The sequence below is a fragment of the Culex quinquefasciatus genome, chromosome 3 (assembly GCF_015732765.1).
Source record: "Culex quinquefasciatus strain JHB chromosome 3, VPISU_Cqui_1.0_pri_paternal, whole genome shotgun sequence".
In the NCBI taxonomy this organism is placed as follows: domain Eukaryota; kingdom Metazoa; phylum Arthropoda; class Insecta; order Diptera; family Culicidae; genus Culex; species Culex quinquefasciatus.
The window spans coordinates 200404607-200428210 of NC_051863.1; the positions used below are offsets into that span (position 1 = coordinate 200404607).

General features: G+C 36.9%; 5 non-coding genes across 5 annotated transcripts; 4 read left to right on the forward strand and 1 right to left on the reverse strand.

Annotated features, from left to right (window-relative positions):
* The first annotated feature begins 410 nt into the window (after nt 1-410).
* On the forward strand, nt 411-482 carry Trnag-ucc. Its single transcript has one exon. It is a non-coding gene; the product is annotated as a tRNA-Gly (tRNA).
* Nucleotides 483-578: 96 nt separating this feature from the next.
* Trnah-gug lies at nt 579-650 on the forward strand. The gene has a single exon. It is a non-coding gene; the product is annotated as a tRNA-His (tRNA).
* Nucleotides 651-13347: 12697 nt separating this feature from the next.
* Trnav-aac lies at nt 13348-13420 on the reverse strand. The gene has a single exon. It is a non-coding gene; the product is annotated as a tRNA-Val (tRNA).
* A 1847-nt stretch (nt 13421-15267) lies between these two features.
* Nucleotides 15268-15340, forward strand: Trnav-cac. The gene has a single exon. It is a non-coding gene; the product is annotated as a tRNA-Val (tRNA).
* A 2782-nt stretch (nt 15341-18122) lies between these two features.
* Nucleotides 18123-18195, forward strand: Trnav-cac. The gene has a single exon. It is a non-coding gene; the product is annotated as a tRNA-Val (tRNA).
* The last annotated feature ends 5409 nt before the right edge of the window (nt 18196-23604 follow it).

Genomic DNA, 23604 nt, shown 5'->3' on the forward strand with positions numbered 1-23604 from the left:
CCTCTGACGATTGGGTGCCGCTTTTCGGGATGATTTATTAAGTGTTTCGTAAATATGTTTGTATAAACTTCTCTGTATGTGCTGCTGCTGCTGCTGCCTCGAATGGCGATGATGAAGCCGATTAACAACGGTTTGCATCCCGAAACAAAAATGTGTGCTGCCTCGCCAGACCACGAGCACGAGCGACACGCAGAGAAAGAGAGCGAACAAAAAACGAGTTTAACTCGCGCTCGGTTTTGGGGCTGAGAGGCGAAAAATTAAAAAAAATGCTTACGACAAATTTATGACATCAAATTATACGGTTGATTAAATAAAAATGTGGAAATATGAAACCACCGAATCTGGTCAAAAATAGCAAAAAGTGGCGAGCGAAGCAATCGGAATGAAATTTTGAGTGGCAGATTCACAGCGCGTCGGTGGTGTAATGGTCAGCATAGTTGCCTTCCAAGCAGTTGATCCGGGTTCGATTCCCGGCCGACGCAGGACTTTTTATGGTTTGGGTTTTTATGGTAGATGCCATGGTAGAGCCACGGAGAGCAGGATGGTGATGAGGTGCAGCTAAATATATCCCCTCAACAGCCGTGATCGTCTAGTGGTTAGGACCCTACGTTGTGGCCGTAGTAACCCAGGTTCGAATCCTGGTCACGGCAATGTCCTCGAAAGAGGAACATTGTCACGGACGAGGGTGATTTTTTGCTGTGTCTCGATCGATTCTTTGACTCTTAAACAACCCATAAATAACATCATTTCAACGGTTCACAACCATTAGTCAACGGCAGATGACCCCTTTGCCACTTTTTTGCTGTAGCAAACCCTGCTGACGGTAAGGAATGCTTCGTTGAAACTCCCACTCCTGTTAGAAGGGCAAGGAAGGTTGAATGGAATGCGATACTGGAAACTGTATCGGAATATACAAGATGCGAGGAATAACCCGAGGCGAAGATAGCACACACCACACTGCCAGCTTCTCCTTCCAATTCCATTTCTCGAGAAGCATCAAGAAGTTCCCGAACGTTTCTGCTCTTGGTGCTGCTTTCTGTTGCGGGGTTGGGGAATTTATTAAACTCATCCAGTCAAGCGCAAGAAAAGACTTCCAACATGCTCCAATATACGACAGAGTCCCCCTCCCCCTCCCCCTTTCGTCTGTGTTTGCCCTTGCTGGATGGAAACAGGTTTCCTCGTCGTCTTGCTCATATGAACCCTTGCACACTGTGACGACATGCTACTAAACTACGGTCGTATTCTGGAGCACAGCACTCGTTTCCCCTTCTATGCTTGGCTCTCCTTGAAGCCAAACCACGGAGGGGACGACGCGTGCTCTTTCTCTTCATCGGTCTTCGTCGTCGTCGGAATCCCCTCTATTCTTCAACAGACTCCAGTATGATGCTGAGACAGCGACGTTTGCTGGTTGTAGATTTCCCCTGGACAATCGCTTGGTCGCCGCTCCCAAGATTTTGATCCCGATCCCAGTCCAATGACGGCGACGCCGCCAGGGCCGCCGCCGCTGTGTGTTGGCGGATTATGATTAGACCGATAATGGATGATGGTGCGGTCGCGGGACTCCGGGTTTTCCGATGATCGGGAGTGGCAGGGGTGTAGCAGGAAAGATCTTAAGGCAATACTTTTTTAATTTGAAGTTTTTGTCTACTTTTACCTTTAAAAAAATAAAATTTAATCAGCTGAGCTAAAAAATATTTCTGAAAAACTGAATTTTCATTGAAACAACTTCTACAATCGATTGCCAACTAATAAGAAAACTGATATGATAACAGATAGGCAATACTGATTACTTAATTTATTTTCAGAAAAAAACAGGATGAAATTAATTCATAAAGTGAAAATGTCCAATGTCCATTGGCATTAGGCATTATTATTCGTCCATAAAGTCTCCATACAATTTTGGTCACCGTCCATACAAAAAGTCTATTAAAAAAAATCAAAAATCTGTAATAGGATCTGGATCGATATGGTGTCTTCGGCAAAGTTGTGTAAATTGTATTGCTTAATACTTTTCAGAGCAAAAACTAAGCAATTTAACCATTTTTTTAAACAAGACTTTTCACCTCAAAAATGAACTAAGCAATATAACCATTTTTGAAAATTGTCTTATTTTAATATGTTTGAGAAAAATCATCTTTTGAGCTATGCCACAAGTTGATTTACTTGACAACAATCAAAAGAACATAAATTTTCATAAACGTTGAAAAAAGCCAATATTTTATTTATTCTTTTTTAGATCTCAAATCCAATTTCATTTGCAATCGAAAAGTACTCAACATAAATTTTGCTATCTTGTAACGTTTTCAAGTTAAGTCCATCAATTTATTTAAGATTTTCAATGTCAAAAATTATTGTAAAATTTGCCATGCCTTCGAATATAATAATTTTCAAATTAACTCTATCATTTGACAATGTTGAAAAGAAATGCTTTTTAAACCTTCTCATTAGTTTTTTTGAAGTTTTTTTACATTAATAATAAGGCCGTTGCAAATATTTTTTGAAGTTTATGTCCCTCGGCTCTGACCGAGGGGGGGGGGGGGTGTCAAAAAATATAAAAATTGAAATTACAAGCCTATGTTTCAACATTTCGATGGAAAACAGGCGTACAATTGCTTTCCAATCATTTTTTTGAAAATATCAAGAAATTGACGGAATTTTTATTTCGCAAAAAAATTCGTGGGACTGTACAAAGGTATTTCATGAAAATTCAAAATATTTTCAAAGGAGTTCAAACATGCTGAATATGATTATTAACGCGGGAAAATGCATTTTAACTGGTTTTCAGTTGATTAAACTTTAATTTTAACTAAAATTTTGAAGTTTTTCGAAAAAATATATTTTTTTGCCCCCTGCTTATTCAGGCCAACTTTGCAAGGAGGGGGGGGGGGGCGACATAAACTTTGAAAAATATTTGCAACGGCCTTATTGATCATTATAATCGGACGCCATTTCTAATCTAAATCTTATCCTAAAACATATTTTCAGTGATGGTCTTGACTTCTATTCTATAGGTGAAAAGCCACGTTATCAACAAAAATCAATTTCATGTGGCTAAAACAATAAACGTTGCACGCTTTAGCAATATATGTAAAGTATTTTTTTGAATAATCATAAGAATAAACCAAACATATTTTAAGCCAGTTTTCAACCAAATGAGCTGAAATTTGGTGTGAGAGTCCCTATGGGTATGCCCTACAAGGGGAACCACACAAGAACTTGATCTGAGAACTTTTCAAAATCCGTACCCACCCTAATATTTATCCACATTAACTGGAGTTTTTTTTTAAAGGTACAATAAATAAAAATTTTATTTTTTGCTTTTGGGATGTTTTTGGAATCGCCTTCAAAAACATCCAAAAAGCAAACATTGACAATTTTGTTTATTGGCCACAGCTCAAAAGATGATATATTTTGTTATCTCAAAAATATCCAAAAACTGATTTTTGGAAATGATTATTTTGTGCAATCCGAAAAGTCGAATACAAAAAATGTGTAATATTTTTTAATCATTATACACTTTTGCCCAAAACATCAAATCGATCAGATTATCAGTTCTCAAGAACGGAATAATCTGAATATCTTGAATATTTTATAAGTATGGTCAGCTACCAAATTGCATGAAAAATTGTTTGGACGGACTAATGGTGCAAATGACTTATTTGGTCTTTGAATAAGTACATACAAAATTTCCTCCAAATAAAAAAATGCTTAATATTGGGAGAGTTACTCTTGTGATTTTCCTCTAGAAACATGGGCAATATTTTAATAAAATATTTATTTTCATCATGCAAACAATATACTGTAACATCATCTTTTCCCAACAACGAACATTCTAATAATCACAAACTATTTGGTCAAAAAGCTAGTAAATTAACGCATGATGCATAAAACACGGATATTTTTACTGATAAAAAATATATTTCAAGGGTGTCAAGGAACTTCAGTAATCGACGTATGTATCCAGCTCATCAGTCTCTCGTTGGATTTTGTTGTCTCCTTTCAGAACCAAAGAATGCTGAAAATATGCTGATAAGATTTAAGAATATTTCACGGAAATATCAATCGAAGCTTCTCAATAGAGATGAGTAACCTGTACATTTCGCTGGAGACGCACGGTGCTTGAAATTGAATTGATGTCTCAAGTTCCGATAATGTTTTATTTTCTTCAAAATATCCTTTCATTATTTCATAATAGCCTATATAGTCCACTTTATTGCGGCGAGTTAAATTTTATTCAGCCCTTTTGGAGATATATTTAAAAAGAGAAGTTTTTTCGAAAACGAAATTTTGTGGGCACCCTATTTCGAATCGGATCAACAAATCGCCAAACAAAAAAAAAATACGAATTTTTATTTTTTGGTCTACTTTAAAAAATAAAAGTACTGCTGAGCTCGTTGATTACATGGAGACGCCCAGAATTTAACTTGGTTTAAAACACCAAACTTTGCCTTATGAAATTCTGTTGCTGATTTCATCCCTGACCATCTCCGCTGGGGCTACAAGTATCGCTGACTCGCAAACATGTGAGTTTTTACACCAGTCAATTGCTGTCGTGGAGTTCTTCTGAACTCCCGCCCCCTCCCTCACCATTCCTCACTCCACCCACAATTCTGTTGGGATCATAACAACAAACACGCTTGCCCGGGGCTCCCATTGGCTGCTTCCTTCGGCGATCTTTACCTGGTTGTGCTTTGGCCGCGTGTGTGTGCAAGTATGAATATGATCCTCAAGAATAAACCCAACTTTGCTGCCTGCCGGCCAACGGCGCGCGATCGCAAGGCGAAAATAGCAGGAGATTTATGTGCGCGCCTTCGACTGATCTTCGGATTTGTGGACGACTCCGCGGAGTAGGAAGTTCGAAGATGCACGCGCGACCTGTGGAGAGGGGACGACGCGATGGTGATGATAAATTTATGAGCTATTAGCGCGAAACCCCGAGAATATGTGGCCAACAATCCGATCGAGACGCGCGGGAAGAAGTGCGTCAAGGTATGTCTGAGTTGGAAGGGTTGTAAACCAGTTCTTGGACTCGTTGGACTTTGGGAGTTGAGTTGAGAGTTCCCTCTTTGTTTAACAAATCTCGCGCGCGTATCGGGCGGCAAGGAGGGACGCGACAGAGAGTCCGAGACCGAGTGAACTTCGGTGACCGACGACGATTCTGTCCCGGTTTCTTTAGGTGTGCAAAGATTTCTGCTTTTTTGTGCGTCTGTGCTCTTGTTGGTTTATTGGTTCGTTGACCATTACCGAGAAATAAGGTGATGATGAAATCAGAGGCTGCGTATTTGTGTGATATTTTTTTTACATTTTTATTTTATTATTTAAGCGGACTCACCATTTTCGGCCATCTTCTGCAAACTCCTGGGGTGAATCTGAATCAGGGACCGACCGGAAGTTGTTTGTCAATTTGTACGCGTTGGAGTGTTTGACGATTGCACTTCTGAATGTTTTTGCATTAATTCAAATGGGAGATTGAACCAAAGTCATTTGTTACGGTTTTTGAATGTGCCCCGTTTTGCCCCAGATGACGGTACTAGTTTTAGGATTTCAATCTCTGATCTCTTAACAAATATAGTGAAAAATATGTTTTATGACAACTTTAAAGATCCTGTGTCTCGAAAAATCTTAAACCTGGGAAAATTGGACGCCCTATAAAGATCCTTTAAAGATCCTGTGTCTCGAAAAATCTTAAACCTGGGAAAATTGGACGCCCTATAGTTGAACCAATTGAGTTAATTTTAAACGATTGACATTTAGGACAGGATTCATCAAATTTCGCAATATTTTTAATGAAATTTTGGAATATTATTCAAGAACAAAAAAAAAAACAGAACAATTTTACGTAAAAAAATAGCTCATATTTTCAATGAATCATTGATGTTTTCTTGTTTTCATATCATTAAGGTCGATTATTAATCATAATGGTCTAGGAGAAAATCTAAGATCAGGTAACTTTTTTCCAATATTTTATTACAAAAATCATAACCAATACTATACCAATACTAAACAGTCACACAAATTGAAATCAATGAGTTTGTGTGTAGTACAACAAAAAGTCCGCTGGCCGGCCGCGAAATTATTGAAAAGTTTGAATATCAATTTATTAAAGTTTTGCTTGTTTACGAAATTTTATAAATAATTCAATGTTCTTCAATATTATATTAGTTCCGCATAATTCAAACATTTACGATTAATAAGCAAAAAAAAAAAACAATTAAGGTATCCAAACCAAACATGACTACTTCTTGAGGTATGTTTCCGTTTCCCTACAAATGGAAAAAAAAACTCGCATTTCGTAAAATGCGCATAGTCGCTCTTTCTCCAAGCTCCACAGGGAAGGAGGAGAAATTGCTCCTTTTTTCGCGCGCCGACTGTTGGGCTCAGTCTCTCCTCTTTCTCCAGGCTAGAGATTCTTGGAGCATGTCCGACCGGTTAGCCGTCGTGAGGGGCACAATCACACTCCGTTGAAATTGCGCCTCGAGTGCACCAGGGCAGCAGCATTTTTGGCAGGTTAGAACCGGAGTTTTCCACGGTGAATTTTTGCGTTTGCTTGGGGTGGGGAAAATTTGCCCCTCGTTGGGGAAGAGTATCGTTATCGATGCTTGGAAAAATGCTAGGGGGTTTCTTTTGTTGGGAAAACCTTGTAGAAAAGGGGAAATTAGATCACCGGAGAGAGTTGTGAGAAAGGTCGATTCAAACCGGGGGTCAACTGGTGGTGGGATGGTTTCCAAATTTTTGAATGTTTGCTACCCAAACAGACTCCTACGGCTGCAAAGCACTGTCAGTAAATCAATACCGGAGGCTATTTTCAACAATATTTATTGTATCGGCTTCCAGCCAACACCACAGCACAGTTCAGGCTCATCCTCCAGCACCAAATCCAGTGTAGCCATCGAGTAGCCCCATTCGCTCCCTAAATGAATTAATGATAATTGATTCGATCACCAACTGGACATACATAAACAGTGCGAGCGAGAATGTTGGAAACTCAAATACACAAACCCACGCACTTGCACATACACTGCTCACACACACACACACACACACACACACACACACACACACACACACACACACACACACACACACACACACACACACACACACACACACACACACACACACACACACACACACACACACACACACACACACACTTGCTACAGAGGTCCGTTCACCGCACAGGATAGAAATGCCCATGAACAACAATAGCAACATATGGTCGCAACGATACAACGACCGCCAGCAACAGCAGCAACAATAACTACCAACACCAGCCAAGCCAGCCGTACGTTCGTCGTCGTTGTCCTGCCATCTCCCCGAGGCAAAAGGTTCTAGGTTATCCAAACTGTCGAATTGGCCGTACAAACAACGGCGGCGGCGGCAGTCCCCTTCCGGATATTCATGGCGATGATAGTGCCTTGAACGGTGGCCCTTTCGAGGCAGTTTTGAGCATAGAAGTTTTCAACTCATCTTGTTGATTTTTAAAATTTACACAGTAAAAAAAATCATCGTAATATAACATCTGGTAAGGGGTACATCTTTTATGTCAGAAAAAATGTGTAATTTTACCTCTGAAAATGTGTAATTTTGCCACTTTTCTGGTGTAATGTCACTTTTTTAGTCTAAATTGAGAATTTATGAATATTACATCATAAAAGAGGTTATAATCAAGCATCCAAAATTTCAACTCCCATATTTACACAATTTGTTCTGTGTAATGATTCATTAAAAACTGGTTTCCAATTTAATATTTGTATTTTTTTTGTATTTACTTTTAGTATTTTTAAATTATTTACTTAATATTTCTCTGTTGGATTCCACAACCGCTATTATTTTTTTTAGGCTGGGGTTTAAGCAATTCGGCCAATGCAGTTTTCCAAATTCAATTGGACAGGACAGTACACTATACACAATAAAAAAATGTGTAAATTTGGTAGATTTAATTTTGGAAGGTTCAATATTACCTCTTTTATGATGTACTTTTTAGTTTACCTCAATTTAGACTGAAAAAATGACATATCATCAGAAAAGTGGTAAAAATACACATTTTCAGAGGTAAAATCATACATTAAAGATGACATAAAAGATGTATCCCTTCCCAGATGTAATCTTACCACGATTTTTTTAATGTGTACTCGTCAAAAATGAGGTAATAGGGTAGGGTAGTCATCAATGAGACACTTTTGGTTTTCAACGTTCAACGATTTTTCTGATTTTTTCATCAGCATGTTTTAATGAGCTTTTAGTTGCATTATCATTCTTTTAATGTGTTCTAACATTGACAAAAATATGAGATCGATCCGACATCTACAGCCAGAGTTATTCAACTGTCTCATTGTAGACGCACTTGGCAGGAACAATGAGACAGCTGGGGAACAATGAGACACTCTACAAAAATCAACATTTTACTAGCAAAACATCATGTTTTTGTATTGTTCCATTGCAGGTGACTTGCCTTGAACATTTTAGAGCAATTTTGCCAACATGAAACTTTTAATAACAAAAGTTACACTAAAAAGTATTTCAATTTTGTAAAATCCATATATTAATACCAAATAACTTTGTATTTTTGGTTAAATGAAGTTTAAACTCTATAAATATGCCAAAAATCACTTTTAATTCATGTTTTGAAAGATTTCCATCGATTTTGAAAAGTTTATCGAAGAAAAATCAATGTGTCTCATTGTTACCCATGGGCTGAAATGAGTGGGGAACAATGAGACAGCCCTAGATTTTGGGTATATTCAAAATTTTGGCCAAATCTAATGAGAGGACATTGTAGTCCAACTCAATCCCTATGGAACGTCGAAAGAAATTTTAAGAAATATTAGTTTTGGTGTAAATGGCAGTCTACGAGCGAAAAAGTTTTTTTTGTCCATAATTTATTTTTACACCCCAGAATCAAACATTTATGAATTACTTTTCAAGGGAGCGTCCATAACCAAAGCCACTAATATGGCAGACGTGTATCTAGTAGACACACCTTTCCCCCAAATATGAGCCTGATTGGTTGAAACTACGACTTGTGAGAGCCATTTTATCATTGTTCCCCGTGTCTCATTGATGACTACTCTACCCTATTCAACCGTCAAAAACTACATCTTCCAAATTATACAACTTTTTTTTAGTTTTGCATTCTTTCGAACAAAAGCAGTTCACAAAAAAATGATGGTATTATTCATCAGGACGTGGTGACAGATTTTCTGTCAAAAAAATATGTTATGTTACATCAGGAATTGGTGAATATTCATCAGTTTCTGTTGAATTATCACCGGGTTCACATTTTTAAACATTTGTTGATCAAAATTTATCATATAAAGTAGACCGTCCAATTTTCCCGGGTTTTGAGTTTCCCGGGAAACTGGAAAAATATTATTCAAATCCCGGGAATTCCCGGAATCCTGGGAAATTTTTGAAATGGTCATAATCTATGTTTTCATCATATTTTTTTATGTTTTTCTTTGATGTGCGTTGGATTTAAATGAACTACAATTTTTTTTGTCCATTTTTTTCAAGTTAAATTAGTTTCTTATTTATATATTTCTATGATTTATTAGCAAACATGACTATAACAGCTTAAATATTTTTTTGAAACTGTCTAAAAAACAAGACACGAAAAAAAATTATATTACAAATATAATTATACCAGATAAAGTAAAATATTAAAATATTAAAATATTTTTTTTGTTTTATATAAAATATATTTAAAAAGATATCATTATGTAACTAGTGCCAACTCGAGATTTAAGAGCAATAAATTTTAAAATCAGTGTACTAAAAGTTTTGTTTTGTTCTGGTTGTTATCGAAATTAATCAAACCAATCAGAACATTTTGCAAAAAAAATTGCTGCAGATGCCGGTGTTTGTAAAAATATTTTTTTTTTTCAAGTTTAAATTCATTTATATACATAAATATAATACCAAGTCTTTATTTAAAAATAAATAAAATTTAAATAGAAAATATTTAAAAAGCTAGTCATTTTTCGGATCAGTAAACAATTTTCCCGAATAAGCCAAATAAATGCTGATATATGCCGAATATAAATTTTAATACCGTTCTCTGGCGCGAATCCGGACACATGAGGCGAATTGGGACACATGGGGGGAAGTTTGGGTTTTACCAATGTTGCTGCCTAATATTTTGATATTTTGATTGAGTTCGGTTAGGCAAGATTCATAGCAACAAAATGTGTGCATTCATTTCTAAATTTGAAGCTTTTAAGTGCTCTTTAACGTGCTGTCCCTATTCAGACTGGAGTCCCAATTCGCCCCAGTTGACGGTAATATAAAATTCTTATCGATTACTAAGTATTCAATTGTTCATCTATTTCCACAATGAAATCAGATTTTTTTTTCAATTTCAGGAATTTTCGGGATAAAATATAAAAAAACCCGGGATTCGGAAATTCTCGGTTTTTGAAAAATCCCGGGAATTTTTTCCCGGGAATTCCCGGGATGGACGCACTAAAAATTCAACTTTATGTTTTCGTGTTCTAATTAATTGAATAAGTTTTAATACAAATTTCTATGAGTGTTTTCATTCATATTTTCATCAGGTTCACATTTTTACACATTGTTTTAAGTAAAATTAATTAAAAAGAATTATTATGCAACCAACCAAAATTTCAACCTTCCAAAATTAAATACCCAGAAAATGACTTCAACTATAAAACGGTGCTTTTTTGAAAAAAAATTTTTATTCTAAATATGCTTTAATATCCAAACATAATTTTTTGAGGCTTTTTCGGATGATATTTTAAGACTTTCCAAAAATCATAACTTTTCCAAGCAGTTGCATGTCAATTACCAGAATTCACATGAAAAGTGATATCTTTACGCTCAAACGTATTTTGGGGAATCACTAGCCATTTAATGAAAAAATAAATAAAATCATTTATGTTTATTTATCCCTTTTGTCTCGATGAACCCGTTCAGTATCGGGGGAGTAGATTGCATTTATTTTTTTTAACATTTTTTTTCAATCAAACTTTTTCCACACAACAACACACCGTGCCTCAATCATTTGAATCGGCCAGCCGGCCGGTCGGTGGTTCGAGAGGCACTTGTTAAACATCCGCTTTTGACCCGTTTTCCCACCGAGCTCACCATCACCACAGGGCAGTTGGTCGGACCGCTTCCACCACCACCAACACCACTACAACACAATAGCCATTTCCGACTCAGCTGATGGCGATCGGTGGTGGGAGTGGGTGGTAGTGGGTGGCAGCATGGACAGCCCTCTCCCACTTTTGTGGTGTGAATCCGATCAACGAGGAAGGATAGAGAGTGGGAGAGGGAGAGTTTGAGAGGGTCGGTAACCCACTCATCATATCCTGTCCGGTACGGGAGGTGCACGTGTGTGATTGTGTGTGTTTGTGTCGAACCCAAATTGAGAGTCCGGTATGGTCCCTCTGCCTTGCACATCGCAATCGAGTTTGACTGGCACAGGTTTATTTACCGAAAGGATAAGTGGAATCGAATCGTACCAATTGGGTGACGAGTTTAATATTTGGGACAATCAACGGATTTCATTTCACGTCATTTAAAAGCAAATAAACTAAACAATTATTTTACAAAAAAAAAAACAATTTGTAGAAATTTTTAATAACGCATGAGTTCAACAATTGAAACTTTTGTTCACAAATTATGAGTGAAACTTAATTTTAGTTGTTTAAAAAGTCTGAGGGATAGATCGCGGTAGAATTTACATCAGTTATTTTTGAACCCTGACTTCACAGTAGCTACCTCTGAGTTATTGCCAAAATTGGTCATTCCCATCCTCGCAACCCGGAATGTTGAAATGTTCGTTCTAGACTACAACTCCGTTCTATGTACGAACCTACACGGTGGATATTTTGGCAGTACAAAACACGCACAAGTGTACGGACACGGATTGCGAGATGACCTAAAAAGTGCCACCGGCCGATATCCTGAATCCTTGTGCATGAGCCCACCCTCGTCCATCCCTTTCTGTGTGTATGTGTATTTTATGTATGATGATGGCATTCAAACTTTCCCACACATGCACACACATATGGATGCCGTCGGTTGCTGCTGATGGCTGCCTGCAATAATGGGTGATACATAGCGTGATACACGTCGTCCAATTCTTCTGGGTTCTTTACTGGGGGGTTTTCCTTGTGACCATCCTTCGACAGTCGGGTTCGATCCCTGGAGGAAAAATTGGCCCCGACGTGGACAGGTACCAGGGCTAAGCTGAGGTTACTTTCCCTGTGATGGTCCCATTGGTGGTGTAACAGTAGGAATTGGAGACGGTTTTTTTCTGCTTCTTTTGCTTACAGAGTTGATGGTCAATTTCTATTGGATCAATCTATCGAGAGAGAGTTTGAATTAGAAACAAAAAAAATGTTTTAAACGCATTTCCTTTGTCGAATACTTTATGATGTTATACACAAACATTAGCATAAGGCCAAAAAAGATAGAAATGTATTTAACCCTCTAACCAGAGATAATAAACCGCAATCGATTGTATCAAAAGTTAGCCTCAGGACGCATTACTTGCTTCATTGTAACAGATGATAGTATCAAACACGTTTGTAACTATTATAAACCCAAGTATTCAAATCTTTTTAAATGTTTGTGATACTGTCATTCCCCTAAATTTCAATACAAATACACAGCAGTGTTTTGCTCGTACTCTCCCTTTGCCACTCTTTGAACACGAGTCCTTGAATCAATGCCAAATAGTCCGACGAGGCCTGTTGTGTGGTCACCCAACCCTATTTTAAGCTATTTCCAATAAATTTAAACAACCCCCCTCTAAGGTTTTATCAGTCGTTGATCAGTGTTAATATATCCGTGACCATGAACACAACAATGTTGCATTTGGGGAAGACGGGATGGGCAAATGAAGTCATACATGTGACGCGCTCCCCCTCCCCCTCTGTGGCTGCGTTTGCTGCAATATGTGTGCAGCGAACCAAAGTCCCAACGACAACGGGCCCATCTATCATCATCCAGGATCGGTGCGTACGTGTGTTTGTGTGCAGCGTAGGTGCGGAAAATTGTCCTTGTCAAGGAACAGCGTACGTATCGTCCCTGGGACAACGGCCAACTGGACATAAACCCGATTATAGCCGGAAAATTGTCGATGTAAATATTTCACACCTCCGCTCCGGCGTAAAATTTCCGGATCCCATTTCTGTGCGGAGATTTAAACCGAACATTTCCCTAAATGTGAAGGGAAGTTGGAGATTCTGATGGTTTTTTCAGCACACTCATGATTATTAATTTAATCAAATAACAGACCCTTAATGAAATAAACAACAATTAATTTTAAATTCTTCTGACATTATTGTTTACCACGACGAATAAAAAAATACATTTTGTTTCCGCCCGGGATCGAACCGGGGGCCTTCCGCGTGTTAGGCGGATGTGATAACCACTACACCACGGAAACACCACGGAGTCATCCTTATTGTAATCATCGTTTTTATCTATTTGTCGCGCGTGGTTGATTCGACTTGACATTGCTTTTTGAATGTTTTCTCATTTTTCTTAATGGATTAATACTATTCTTTTGCCGCGAAACAAATAAAAATCGGTCGATAATTAAAAATGATTTCTTGTGATCAATGGGATCATCACGATTGAGTGCGTGACGACCGACTCACGCAGGATTTTCGTTACCGTTGTCGTCTTTATTGTTACGAGTTCGGGTTCGTTTTCGTCCAAAGTTTGGTTTGCCACGTTTACCGTCGAGTTTGCCACGCAATTTGCATTTTTTTCATTTAATATTAAATTTGTTTTCGCAAATCAAAAGTCCTTCCCACAGCACCAATGCTCGGAAGGCACGCGTTCGATTAAAAAGTTTCTAAATAATAAACATTGTATCTTTCCGCAGCCGGCTGCCTAAGATTTTAAAAATTCAACCGATAAACAAATTGCTTATGGTCGCATCACCTACCACAGTGAATCCTGACCTCATACCCATCTTACTAACCCTCAAAACTCATGTGATACTTTGTCGGAGACGCAGTCGATTTGGCGGTCCCATCACTCAAGTATCGGACTAACATTCCCATCCACTTCCCCGTGTCTTACCACTGGTCGTGGCCGGCGTCGGTATTGATCAGCACGATAGGGACCTTTGAAAATTGCGAAGGGGTGATGATTGGTTCCTACTTTTCATCTGTGGTCCACGGAGCAATGATTGGGGGTCCTGGTCAATAACGAAGTAGCAGCTACGGGTAGACACCAATGCTATGCTATGCTATGCTATTTCGTTCCTTTTACATGTATTTAAAACTGGTACATCAAGAAAAAACTCAAAACCACGGAAGTAGAACTTTGTTTCATGTTTAAAAAGGGGATTTCTTATAAAATTTTCCATAAAACATGTAATTTAGTTTTACGGAAAAACAATAAAAAAACGAAAAAAGATTTTTATTCAAAAAAAAAAAAAAAAAAACACTCGAAAGCGCTTTCGCTCCAACTTGGTGTCTATGGAAGAAAAGTAGGAAATTGTCCGCTCTTTCGAATGGTATTGGCACAAATTGAATCAAAGGGTGTATTCAGCCTGATGTTCTAAGAAAATTTGTTTTTTGGCTGTATTTTGATCGAAAATGAAAGGTAAGGCTTTTGAAAATATTTTCATTGAAAACAGCGCACGATTATTGTTAAAACACACGTACGATAGATTTTTTGAACATCTCCTTCGAAAGATATCAATTTTTAAATTTAATCGTAATTACAAATAATTTAAAACTAAAAAAGTTCTATAATTCAAATACCATCGTGAATTACTAAACTGAGTTTACAAGAGTTGTTGATTTGTGCAGGACAAACGATCTAGCAAGTTCTATTAAGATCGGAAATGGTCCGGTGCAAAATCGTATTTTTTGGTCGATTTCGCGTAGAAACCGTCAAAAGTGTCTACTTGGTCCCTAAATAGTAAGTCTTCCAAGTGAAATGTTTGGCTAAAGCTTAAATCGACCCGGTTATCCGAGGTCTGATTATTCAAAGTGTAATTATCCGAGGGCTTCCTAGGAATTTCGGATAATCGTTTTGGATTTTAAGTTTCCAAATCAATAAGGAGCATTTTTGGGGTAATATTTGAGCTCAAACACTCAAAACATGTCATGTAAACTTTTTTTCGTGTTTCGATTATTCCGATGATTCGATTAGTTATTCAAAGTAAATGTTTTGCAAGGACTTTGCGACGATTATGAGTCAGGAGTTTTGTAATTATTTATTTGCGACAAATTTTAATTTTCCAGTCGAGAGAGATTGTTCAAAAATAGGCGCGTTTCCGTAGTGTAGCGGTTATCACGTCTGCTTCACACGCAGAAGGTCCCCGGTTCGAACCCGGGCGGAAACAGAGAATATTTTTTGTTGAATTTGCCACATATAGAGGATTGTGTCTCTGCAATGATAAAGTAACAAAAGGGTCGGTGTATTAACTGCAAATCTAAGTTTAATTTTAGGACTGTTGAGCAAAACATTGATACTACGGAAGAACTTCTTTTTTCGAAGAGGCTTAACGTTAAAACTGGTTTCTCTGTATTTAGTTGATTTTTGATCTGAAAAATATATATTTTTTTTATTTTGTATTTTTTTCATTGAATATTTCTAGCATATTTGAAATGATTTGGACTTTGCTATTTAGCAAAGACAGCAACCAGAAGTTTGCAAACAGAATGCCTTTGTGTGATTTATGCAAACAGAGGTAATGCTGCTTATAAAGCTTCTGAGACTTTTTTGATTTGCAGTATGAATCATAAGTTTCAAAATAACGTTTCAAATTCAATTTAAAATGTATTCGTACACTAAATTTAAAGCCGCTACATCTTGTAATGTTTAAACTTCAGGAAGAAGTCGTCTTCAAGCACGACGTGAGTAACACCCACATTTCCACCTTTGCCAACGGGAAACTATCCATTACGTTGAACTGTGACCCCGAGGATCCGGTCAATATTTTGACACCCGCGTATCCTTGGCAAGTGACGGCCGGCGGACCACGTGTCTCTCTCTCCCCCCCTAATCGCTTGTTTACAGTCCACCAGGCCGGAAGGACTTGAATTTGCGCGTGGCGCGTCCGTGTCAAGTGGCGTGTCGCCAGAAGCGAGATCCCAGTTCCGTTGCCACCGGATCAATTGGTTTTCGCTGGCTACAAATTATCCATGGCGGACGTCGTTGGAGCCGCGAGTCACGGCTGTCACGACCATAATGGCGGGTGTGTGTATGTGTGGGGGGGTCAGAAGGAAGCGGAAGTTTGTGTGTGTGTGTGTGTGTCTGTTGGGGGGAAATCGGAACACGGTGGCGGCTAAGATATCGCCCCATTGTCCTTCGCTGCCGGACAGGGCAGCCCGCTGGGGACGGGTTGGTTGGTGTGCACAAGACGATGACGACGAGAAGGCTAATTAATTTATTAGGTTATTCCTACTACACAACTCTCAGGCACACACATATTGATACTGACTCCCTCGCTAGAACGGAATTTGCATCAATTGGATGAGTTGGGATGAGGCAGGATCTGGTGGTGAGATTTAAGAGCTTGCTTATCTCCATTGAAATATGTGGCCTTAGACTAGGACATAATAATTTGGTTGCAGTGATGCCAGTTTACAGTTTGAAACATTTTATGGTCACATTAACAAAAAAAGATCAATTTTAAAAATTAAAATCAGCTTTGCATTAATCAATCCGACTAGTAACAGCGTTCAGCTGTAACGAACCGGATCTTCCTGTGACACCTTTCCGGACACGGCGTCCACTCCTTCCTGGCGCAGATTGTTTGCATAATTGATAGGCATAAACTATTAAACAAACAGTCGATTTTGACTATCATTTGATAAACTGCTGCGACGCTCACTCTCTCTCTCTCTCTCTCTCTCTCTCTCTCTCTCTCTCTCTCTCTCTCTCACTAACTAGTGCAGTCAACTAGTACATAGTACATGGGCTCTCTTCTTGTTGATGCTTGGAATCGTCGTTGTCACGGTCCGGCCAGAGGCGATACAGTTATTATTCGCTAGGCAAACATACACACACACTCCGGGACTCCGGCAGCTCTGGTTCCTTATAATCATCCCGATGTGTCCCACCGGTGAACGTCAGTGAGTGAGTGTGTTTATGTTCCTAGTAAACACGGGTGCTTTCCCTCCCATTGTGCTGCCATCAATAATTCACCTGTCGACATATACATAGGTGCATACAGGTGCGTGGGGGTTTGGGTTGGGATATCGAAGCACCTCCGGAATGAGCAATCTTCCGATGGAATTCGTGATTTGGAGTGGGAGAAGGGCAGTTAAGTAGATAAATGATTTGCTGTCATTGTCGATGTTTGCGGATCAATATATTCCAGAGGATGTATTTCCTGGAACGAGTGATGATTTAGGTGATGCCACGAAGGTCTCTGCAAACAAATGACCAAATTAAATGAGATATACCTGAGATATTTATGATCCAAATTGACTGAAGCGATGCAGCTGAGAGTAATTAGTATTAACCGTTACTCGGTGCAAACATGAGCAATTTGCTACTAACAGCGATTTTTCCCATTCCTACTCAGTAAGACCCCCAAAGACAGTCGGTTTCAAGCAATTTCATGCATTATGTGTGGAATCAAATCTTTAAAGCCGAGCAGCTAAACAGGGTGCAATTCTGTGGGGAGGGATCAAAAGGAAAAACATATGTTAACATCTACGTGTCAATCAATGCACCGACTGTACGACAACCGGACAAACCGAAGGGTGATGTTTCACAGAGAGAGAGAGAGAGACAGTCAGTCAAGTTAGTTTCACATTGGATTGCAATTACTTGTGGAAGGGAAGCAGCTATCCAAAGGGAGAGTCCCCAGACAAGGTCGAATAAATAATGCAACAAAAAGCGACATACTTCAATAGATAATTGCCTGTCCGGCTTTGCGAGTCGGCACATGTAAAACAGCAAAGTGAACAGTTTGTGTGGCAAGAAAGCTGATAGACACACACTCAAACGGTTTACGATGAGACAAAACTAAGTTGTTTCTTCGGTTCGGACGTACACGCAACTCACTCACTCTCTCTCTCTGCCTGTCTGATGTTTAACTTATTCACTTCCTTGACAAACATTATTGCTTGCGCGGTTGACTTGATCCGAACCGATTGCTAATCTGCCAGCGCGTTTCCGTAGTGTAGCGGTTATCACGTCTGCTTCACACGCAGAAGGTCCCCGGTTCGAACCCGGGCGGAAACAGGCAATTATTTTTGGTTCAATCTTTACTCGCTTTCTGGTTCATGTTTCGGCTAACTCTGACAATTCTTGAGTTCAACTGATTGCAAACCATTTGGGCGTATGAAGTTAACAGTTGCATCAATAACTCAAAAGCAATGAAAATGAATATTACATTTTCCAAAATAAATAAAACCATACTTAGTAGTATTCATTGTTTAACGTTTAAATCATTTTTTTTTAGTAGCACATCTGAGATGATTTATTATGAATTTATTGATGATTATTGTAGTCAATTATGTATTTTTTTATGAATTGTTCAATGTTTATTGTTGTATTGGATTATCACATAAATTTAAAATATTTTTGATCGATCCCAGACATGTTAAATATGAATTGAATGCTGGAAAATGCATTTCTAATTGTTTTCAGTTGGTTCGACTTCTATTTCCTTTGAAACTTTGGAGTTTTTTGAAGAAAACAATTTTTTGTCCCCTGATTTTTCGGACCGATTTTGAAGGGGGTGGTGGGTAGGGTTATGAACTATGAAAAATATTTACAACGGCCTATCTTTATTTTTTTCATTTTCAGTATTTTATTTGAATTTATCATGTGTAGATTATGCTTGTTTTAGATAGTATTTGCAAACCCATTTCAATAACAAATACTGTTAAAATAACAGAAAGTGTTATGGAATCTTCTTGAAAACTCCATTTTAGCATACGGGTTTAATAACAGTTTATGTTATCATAACAAAATTTGTTATTGGTCTGATATTGGTTAAAAGCCAACTTGGGAATAACATTTTTTGTTATGGTAGAATATCGCCAACTGTTATTGGGATGATCGGATTTGTTGTTAAAATAACAAAAAATTATAACAAAGATTTGTTCGAAGAATAACTAAAAATCTTACTGTAACAATAACAATCCAATAACAAAAAAATCATAACGTCGAATAACAAATTTTGTTATAAATGAAATAAAATGTTAGTGGCCTAGTATTTTCAAATATCAAAAAATGTTATTCCCAAGTTATTTCCATCTGCTTGGGAAGAGTATTGAAAATAGAGCGCGGACTTGAATTTTGCTTATCACTATTACACCTATCTTTAACTTATCAATTTTTTCAAGTTTTTTAGTCACTTTTTAAATTTTTTGCTTGTTTTCACAATTTCTGCTATAGAATGATATTACCATAATCATTCAAATTAAAATTTATTTGTTAAATTATTTGCTTAAATAAGATTGCTGAAAGGAACTGCGTTAACCAAGGAGAGGAGGCCAGCAATTAATTTTTGAGGAGCGTCATTTAGTCACTGGTTAAATATAAAAACGTTTTCTGTATTCTTACAAATTTGCCAATACCCGAGCAGACGGAAATAACTTGGGAAGGTCAGTTTTTGATATTGTGAGAAGATCGAAATATGTTATTGGGATGATCGGATTAGTTGTTAAAATAACAAAAATCAATAACAAAGATTTGTTCGAAGAATAACTTAAACTGTTATTATGTTGTTATTGCAATAACAAACCAATAACACAGAAGGAATCATGAAGGAATAACAAGATTTGTTATTTTGTGCGGAGAGGTGGAGCAGCATAATAACAAAAAATGTTATTGAACTGGTATGTCTCCATAACAAAAAAAGTTATTGTTTTGGTTTATTTGTAATTTGCAAATAAACCTGCAGTTGCCATAACTCCTCAGTACTAGTCAGGGCTGCAGAGTCGGGTACCTCCAAGCGACTTTGAATCCATATTTTGAAGACAACTCCGACTCTGGATGCAGGATATGACGTCAACGACGACTTCAGCTCTCAAAAAAATACCCGACTTCACAGATTCCGACTCCAAGTAAAAGTTGCTGAAAATTAGATGAATCCGATGCAGTCTCCGAGGTCTCACTCCAGCTCGAACTTCAACGTCAGCTCCGACTTCCTGGCCTTGTGAAAATAATAACAGTTTTTGTTATTCACACTTCAAAAATTCTCAATAAATAAATCAATTCCGTTAGGGAATATAACAAAATTAAAAAAAGAACTCTCAAAAGTTAATTTATCGGATTAATTTTAGCTTGAAACCCCTTTTCATGGTGAAATAAATGACCCCGATGAAATTCGTCAAAATTATTTTTCATAGTTCTAGCCAATTTTAGTAAAATCCCTTAGGGGGTATATCAAATAATTAAAAAAATCTACTTTCAAAATTTCAACTTTTTAGAATAATTTTAACTTAAGGACCCCATTTCATGGCCAAAATAATGACCCCGACGAAATTGGTCAAAATTATCCCATAGTTCTAGCCAATTTTAGCAAAGTCCCTTAAGGGGTATATCAAACAATTAAAAAAATCAACTTTCAAAATTTCAACTTTTCAGAATAATTTTAGCGTAAGGACCCCATTTCATGGCCAAAATAATAACCCTGACGAAATTGGTCAAAATTATCCCATAGTTCTAGCCAATTTTAACAAAGTCCCTTAAGGGGTATATCAAACAATTAAAAAAATCAACTTTCAAAATTTCAACTTTTCAGAATAATTTTAGCGTAAGGACCCCATTTCATGGCCAAAATAATAACCCTGACGAAATTGGTCAAAATTATCCCATAGTTCTAGCCAATTTTAACAAAGTCCCTTAAGGGGTATATCAAACAATTAAAAAAATCAACTTTCAAAATTTCAACTTTTCAGAATAATTTTAGCGTAAGGACCCCATTTCATGGGCAAAATAATGATCCCGACGAAATTGGTCAAAATTATCCCATAGTTCTAGCCAATTTTAGCAAAGTCCCTTAGGGGGTATATCAAATAATTAAAAAAATCAACTTTCAAAATTTCAACTTTTCAGAATAATTTTAGCTTCAGGACCCCATTTCATGACCAAAATAATGATCCCGACGAAATTGGTCAAAATTATTCCATAGTTCTAGCCAATTTTAACAAAGTCCCTTAAGGGGTATATCAAATAATTAAAAAAAATCAACTTTCAAAACTTCAACTTTTTAGAATAATTTTATCTTAAGGACCCCATTTCATGGCCAAAATAATAACCCTGACGAAATTGGTCAAAATTATCCCATAGTTCTAGCCAATTTTAACAAAGTCCCTTAAGGGGTATATCAAATAATTAAAAAAATCAACTTTCAAAACTTCAACTTTTTAGAATAATTTTAACTTAAGGACCCCATTTCATGGCCAAAATAATGATCCCGACGAAATTGGTCAAAATTATTCCATAGTTCTAGCCAATTTTAACAAAGTCCCTTAGGGGGTATATCAAATAATTAAAAAAATCAACTTTCAAAATTTCAACTTTTCAGAATAATTTTAGCTTCAGGACCCCATTTCATGGCCAAAATAATAACCCTGACGAAATTGGTCAAAATTATCCCATAGTTCTAGCCAATTTTAACAAAGTCCCTTAAGGGGTATATCAAACAATTAAAAAAATCAACTTTCAAAATTTCAACATTCCAGAATAATTTTAGCGTAAGGACCCCATTTCATGGGCAAAATAATGATCCCGACGAAATTGGTCAAAATTATCCCATAGTTCTAGCCAATTTTAGCAAAGTCCCTTAGGGGGTATATCAAATAATTAAAAAAATCAACTTTCAAAATTTCAACTTTTCAGAATAATTTTAGCTTCAGGACCCCATTTCATGACCAAAATAATGATCCCGACGAAATTGGTCAAAATTATTCCATAGTTCTAGCCAATTTTAACAAAGTCCCTTAAGGGGTATATCAAATAATTAAAAAAAATCAACTTTCAAAACTTCAACTTTTTAGAATAATTTTATCTTAAGGACCCCATTTCATGGCCAAAATAATAACCCTGACGAAATTGGTCAAAATTATCCCATAGTTCTAGCCAATTTTAACAAAGTCCCTTAAGGGGTATATCAAATAATTAAAAAATCAACTTTCAAAACTTCAACTTTTTAGAATAATTTTAACTTAAGGACCCCATTTCATGGCCAAAATAATAACCCTGACGAAATTGGTCAAAATTATCCCATAGTTCTAGCCAATTTTAGCAAAGTCCCTTAGGGGGTATATCAAACAATTAAAAAAATCAAATTTCAAAATTTCAACTTTTCAGAATAATTTTAGCTTAAGGACCCCATTTCATGGCCCAAATTAATTACCCCGACGAAATTGGTCAACATTATCCCACAGATCTAAACATATTTAACAAAAGAAAAAATAATAACAGATTGTGTTAAGGACACTTAGAAACTTTTCCATTTGTGCGATTTATGGTTATTTTTATTTCTAAGTTAGTATACCGAACGAATAACAAATTTTGTTATTAGGAGAGTTTTTGAAATGTATAACATTTCCTCTTATTAGCGTGTTATTAAACATTTTCAATATAATATCAGTTCAATACCAAATTTTGTTATTTTATCAGAATCTGTTATTATTTTTTCTTCTTGAAGTTGAACTTCAGGATAAAATAATAACACTTTTTGTTATTTTAACAAGATTTGTTATTGAAATATTATTAATTTTGTTATTACCGTCTGCCCGGGTACAGCTAATACTATAGTCTACTCACATGAACGCCTGAAAACATATCTAGATATTTTATTTTTTGATTAGGTCCTATAAACAAATGTAAACATTGAGTGTGTCTCGCTTACTCTGATAAGTTGTGAAAGGGCACTCAATGTTTACATTTGTTTAGGCTGGTACAAATATTTTATCTACCTCCCCCCCCCCACCAAAATCGGCCCGAAAAATGAAGGGCAAAAACTTTTTTTTCAAAAACCTCGAAATTTCAAGTGCAACTAGCTGAAATCAAATTAAAATGCATTCCCCTGCGTGTAGAATCATTTATTCAAAAATATTTTGAACTTTTGAAAATTTTCGATGTAATGTGCAGTCATCCCTCATATTCGGAACAGGTTACAGATCGGCCAATGTTCAACAAATCATGGAAAATCGATAATGCTTTTACCTTCATGTGAAAGCTTTTCTTGCGATCTTTCGATTGACCGGCTGTATATTTTTACGTTTTATATCAAGTTTTTAAAGAAAATCGTTGACCCTTGAAATCCACAAATTCGGAACACTTTTTTCTTACGATGTAAACAAACTTTTTTTTTCGCTCCAGCAGTACTTGTTTTTAAAAATCTGAAACAAATAAAACTCATGTTAGATAATGATTTATCAATGGTCTGATAGCATTTTTATTAAAATATCAGTTAAATGCAGGTTTTCCACAATTGTGGGAGGCACAATAACATCCCACAATCATGGAACAGGAAATTTGGAGGGAGTGTTTTGCTGCTCTGGATAGATAGTCTTGAGAGACAGGTTTTTGTTTAAAAAGTTCTACTTTTACTAGTGAAATAGCAAGAGAATGTCCAAATATAGGTCCTAGAAATAGTAGGATCGACAGAAAAGCTGATTTGTGGGTGTT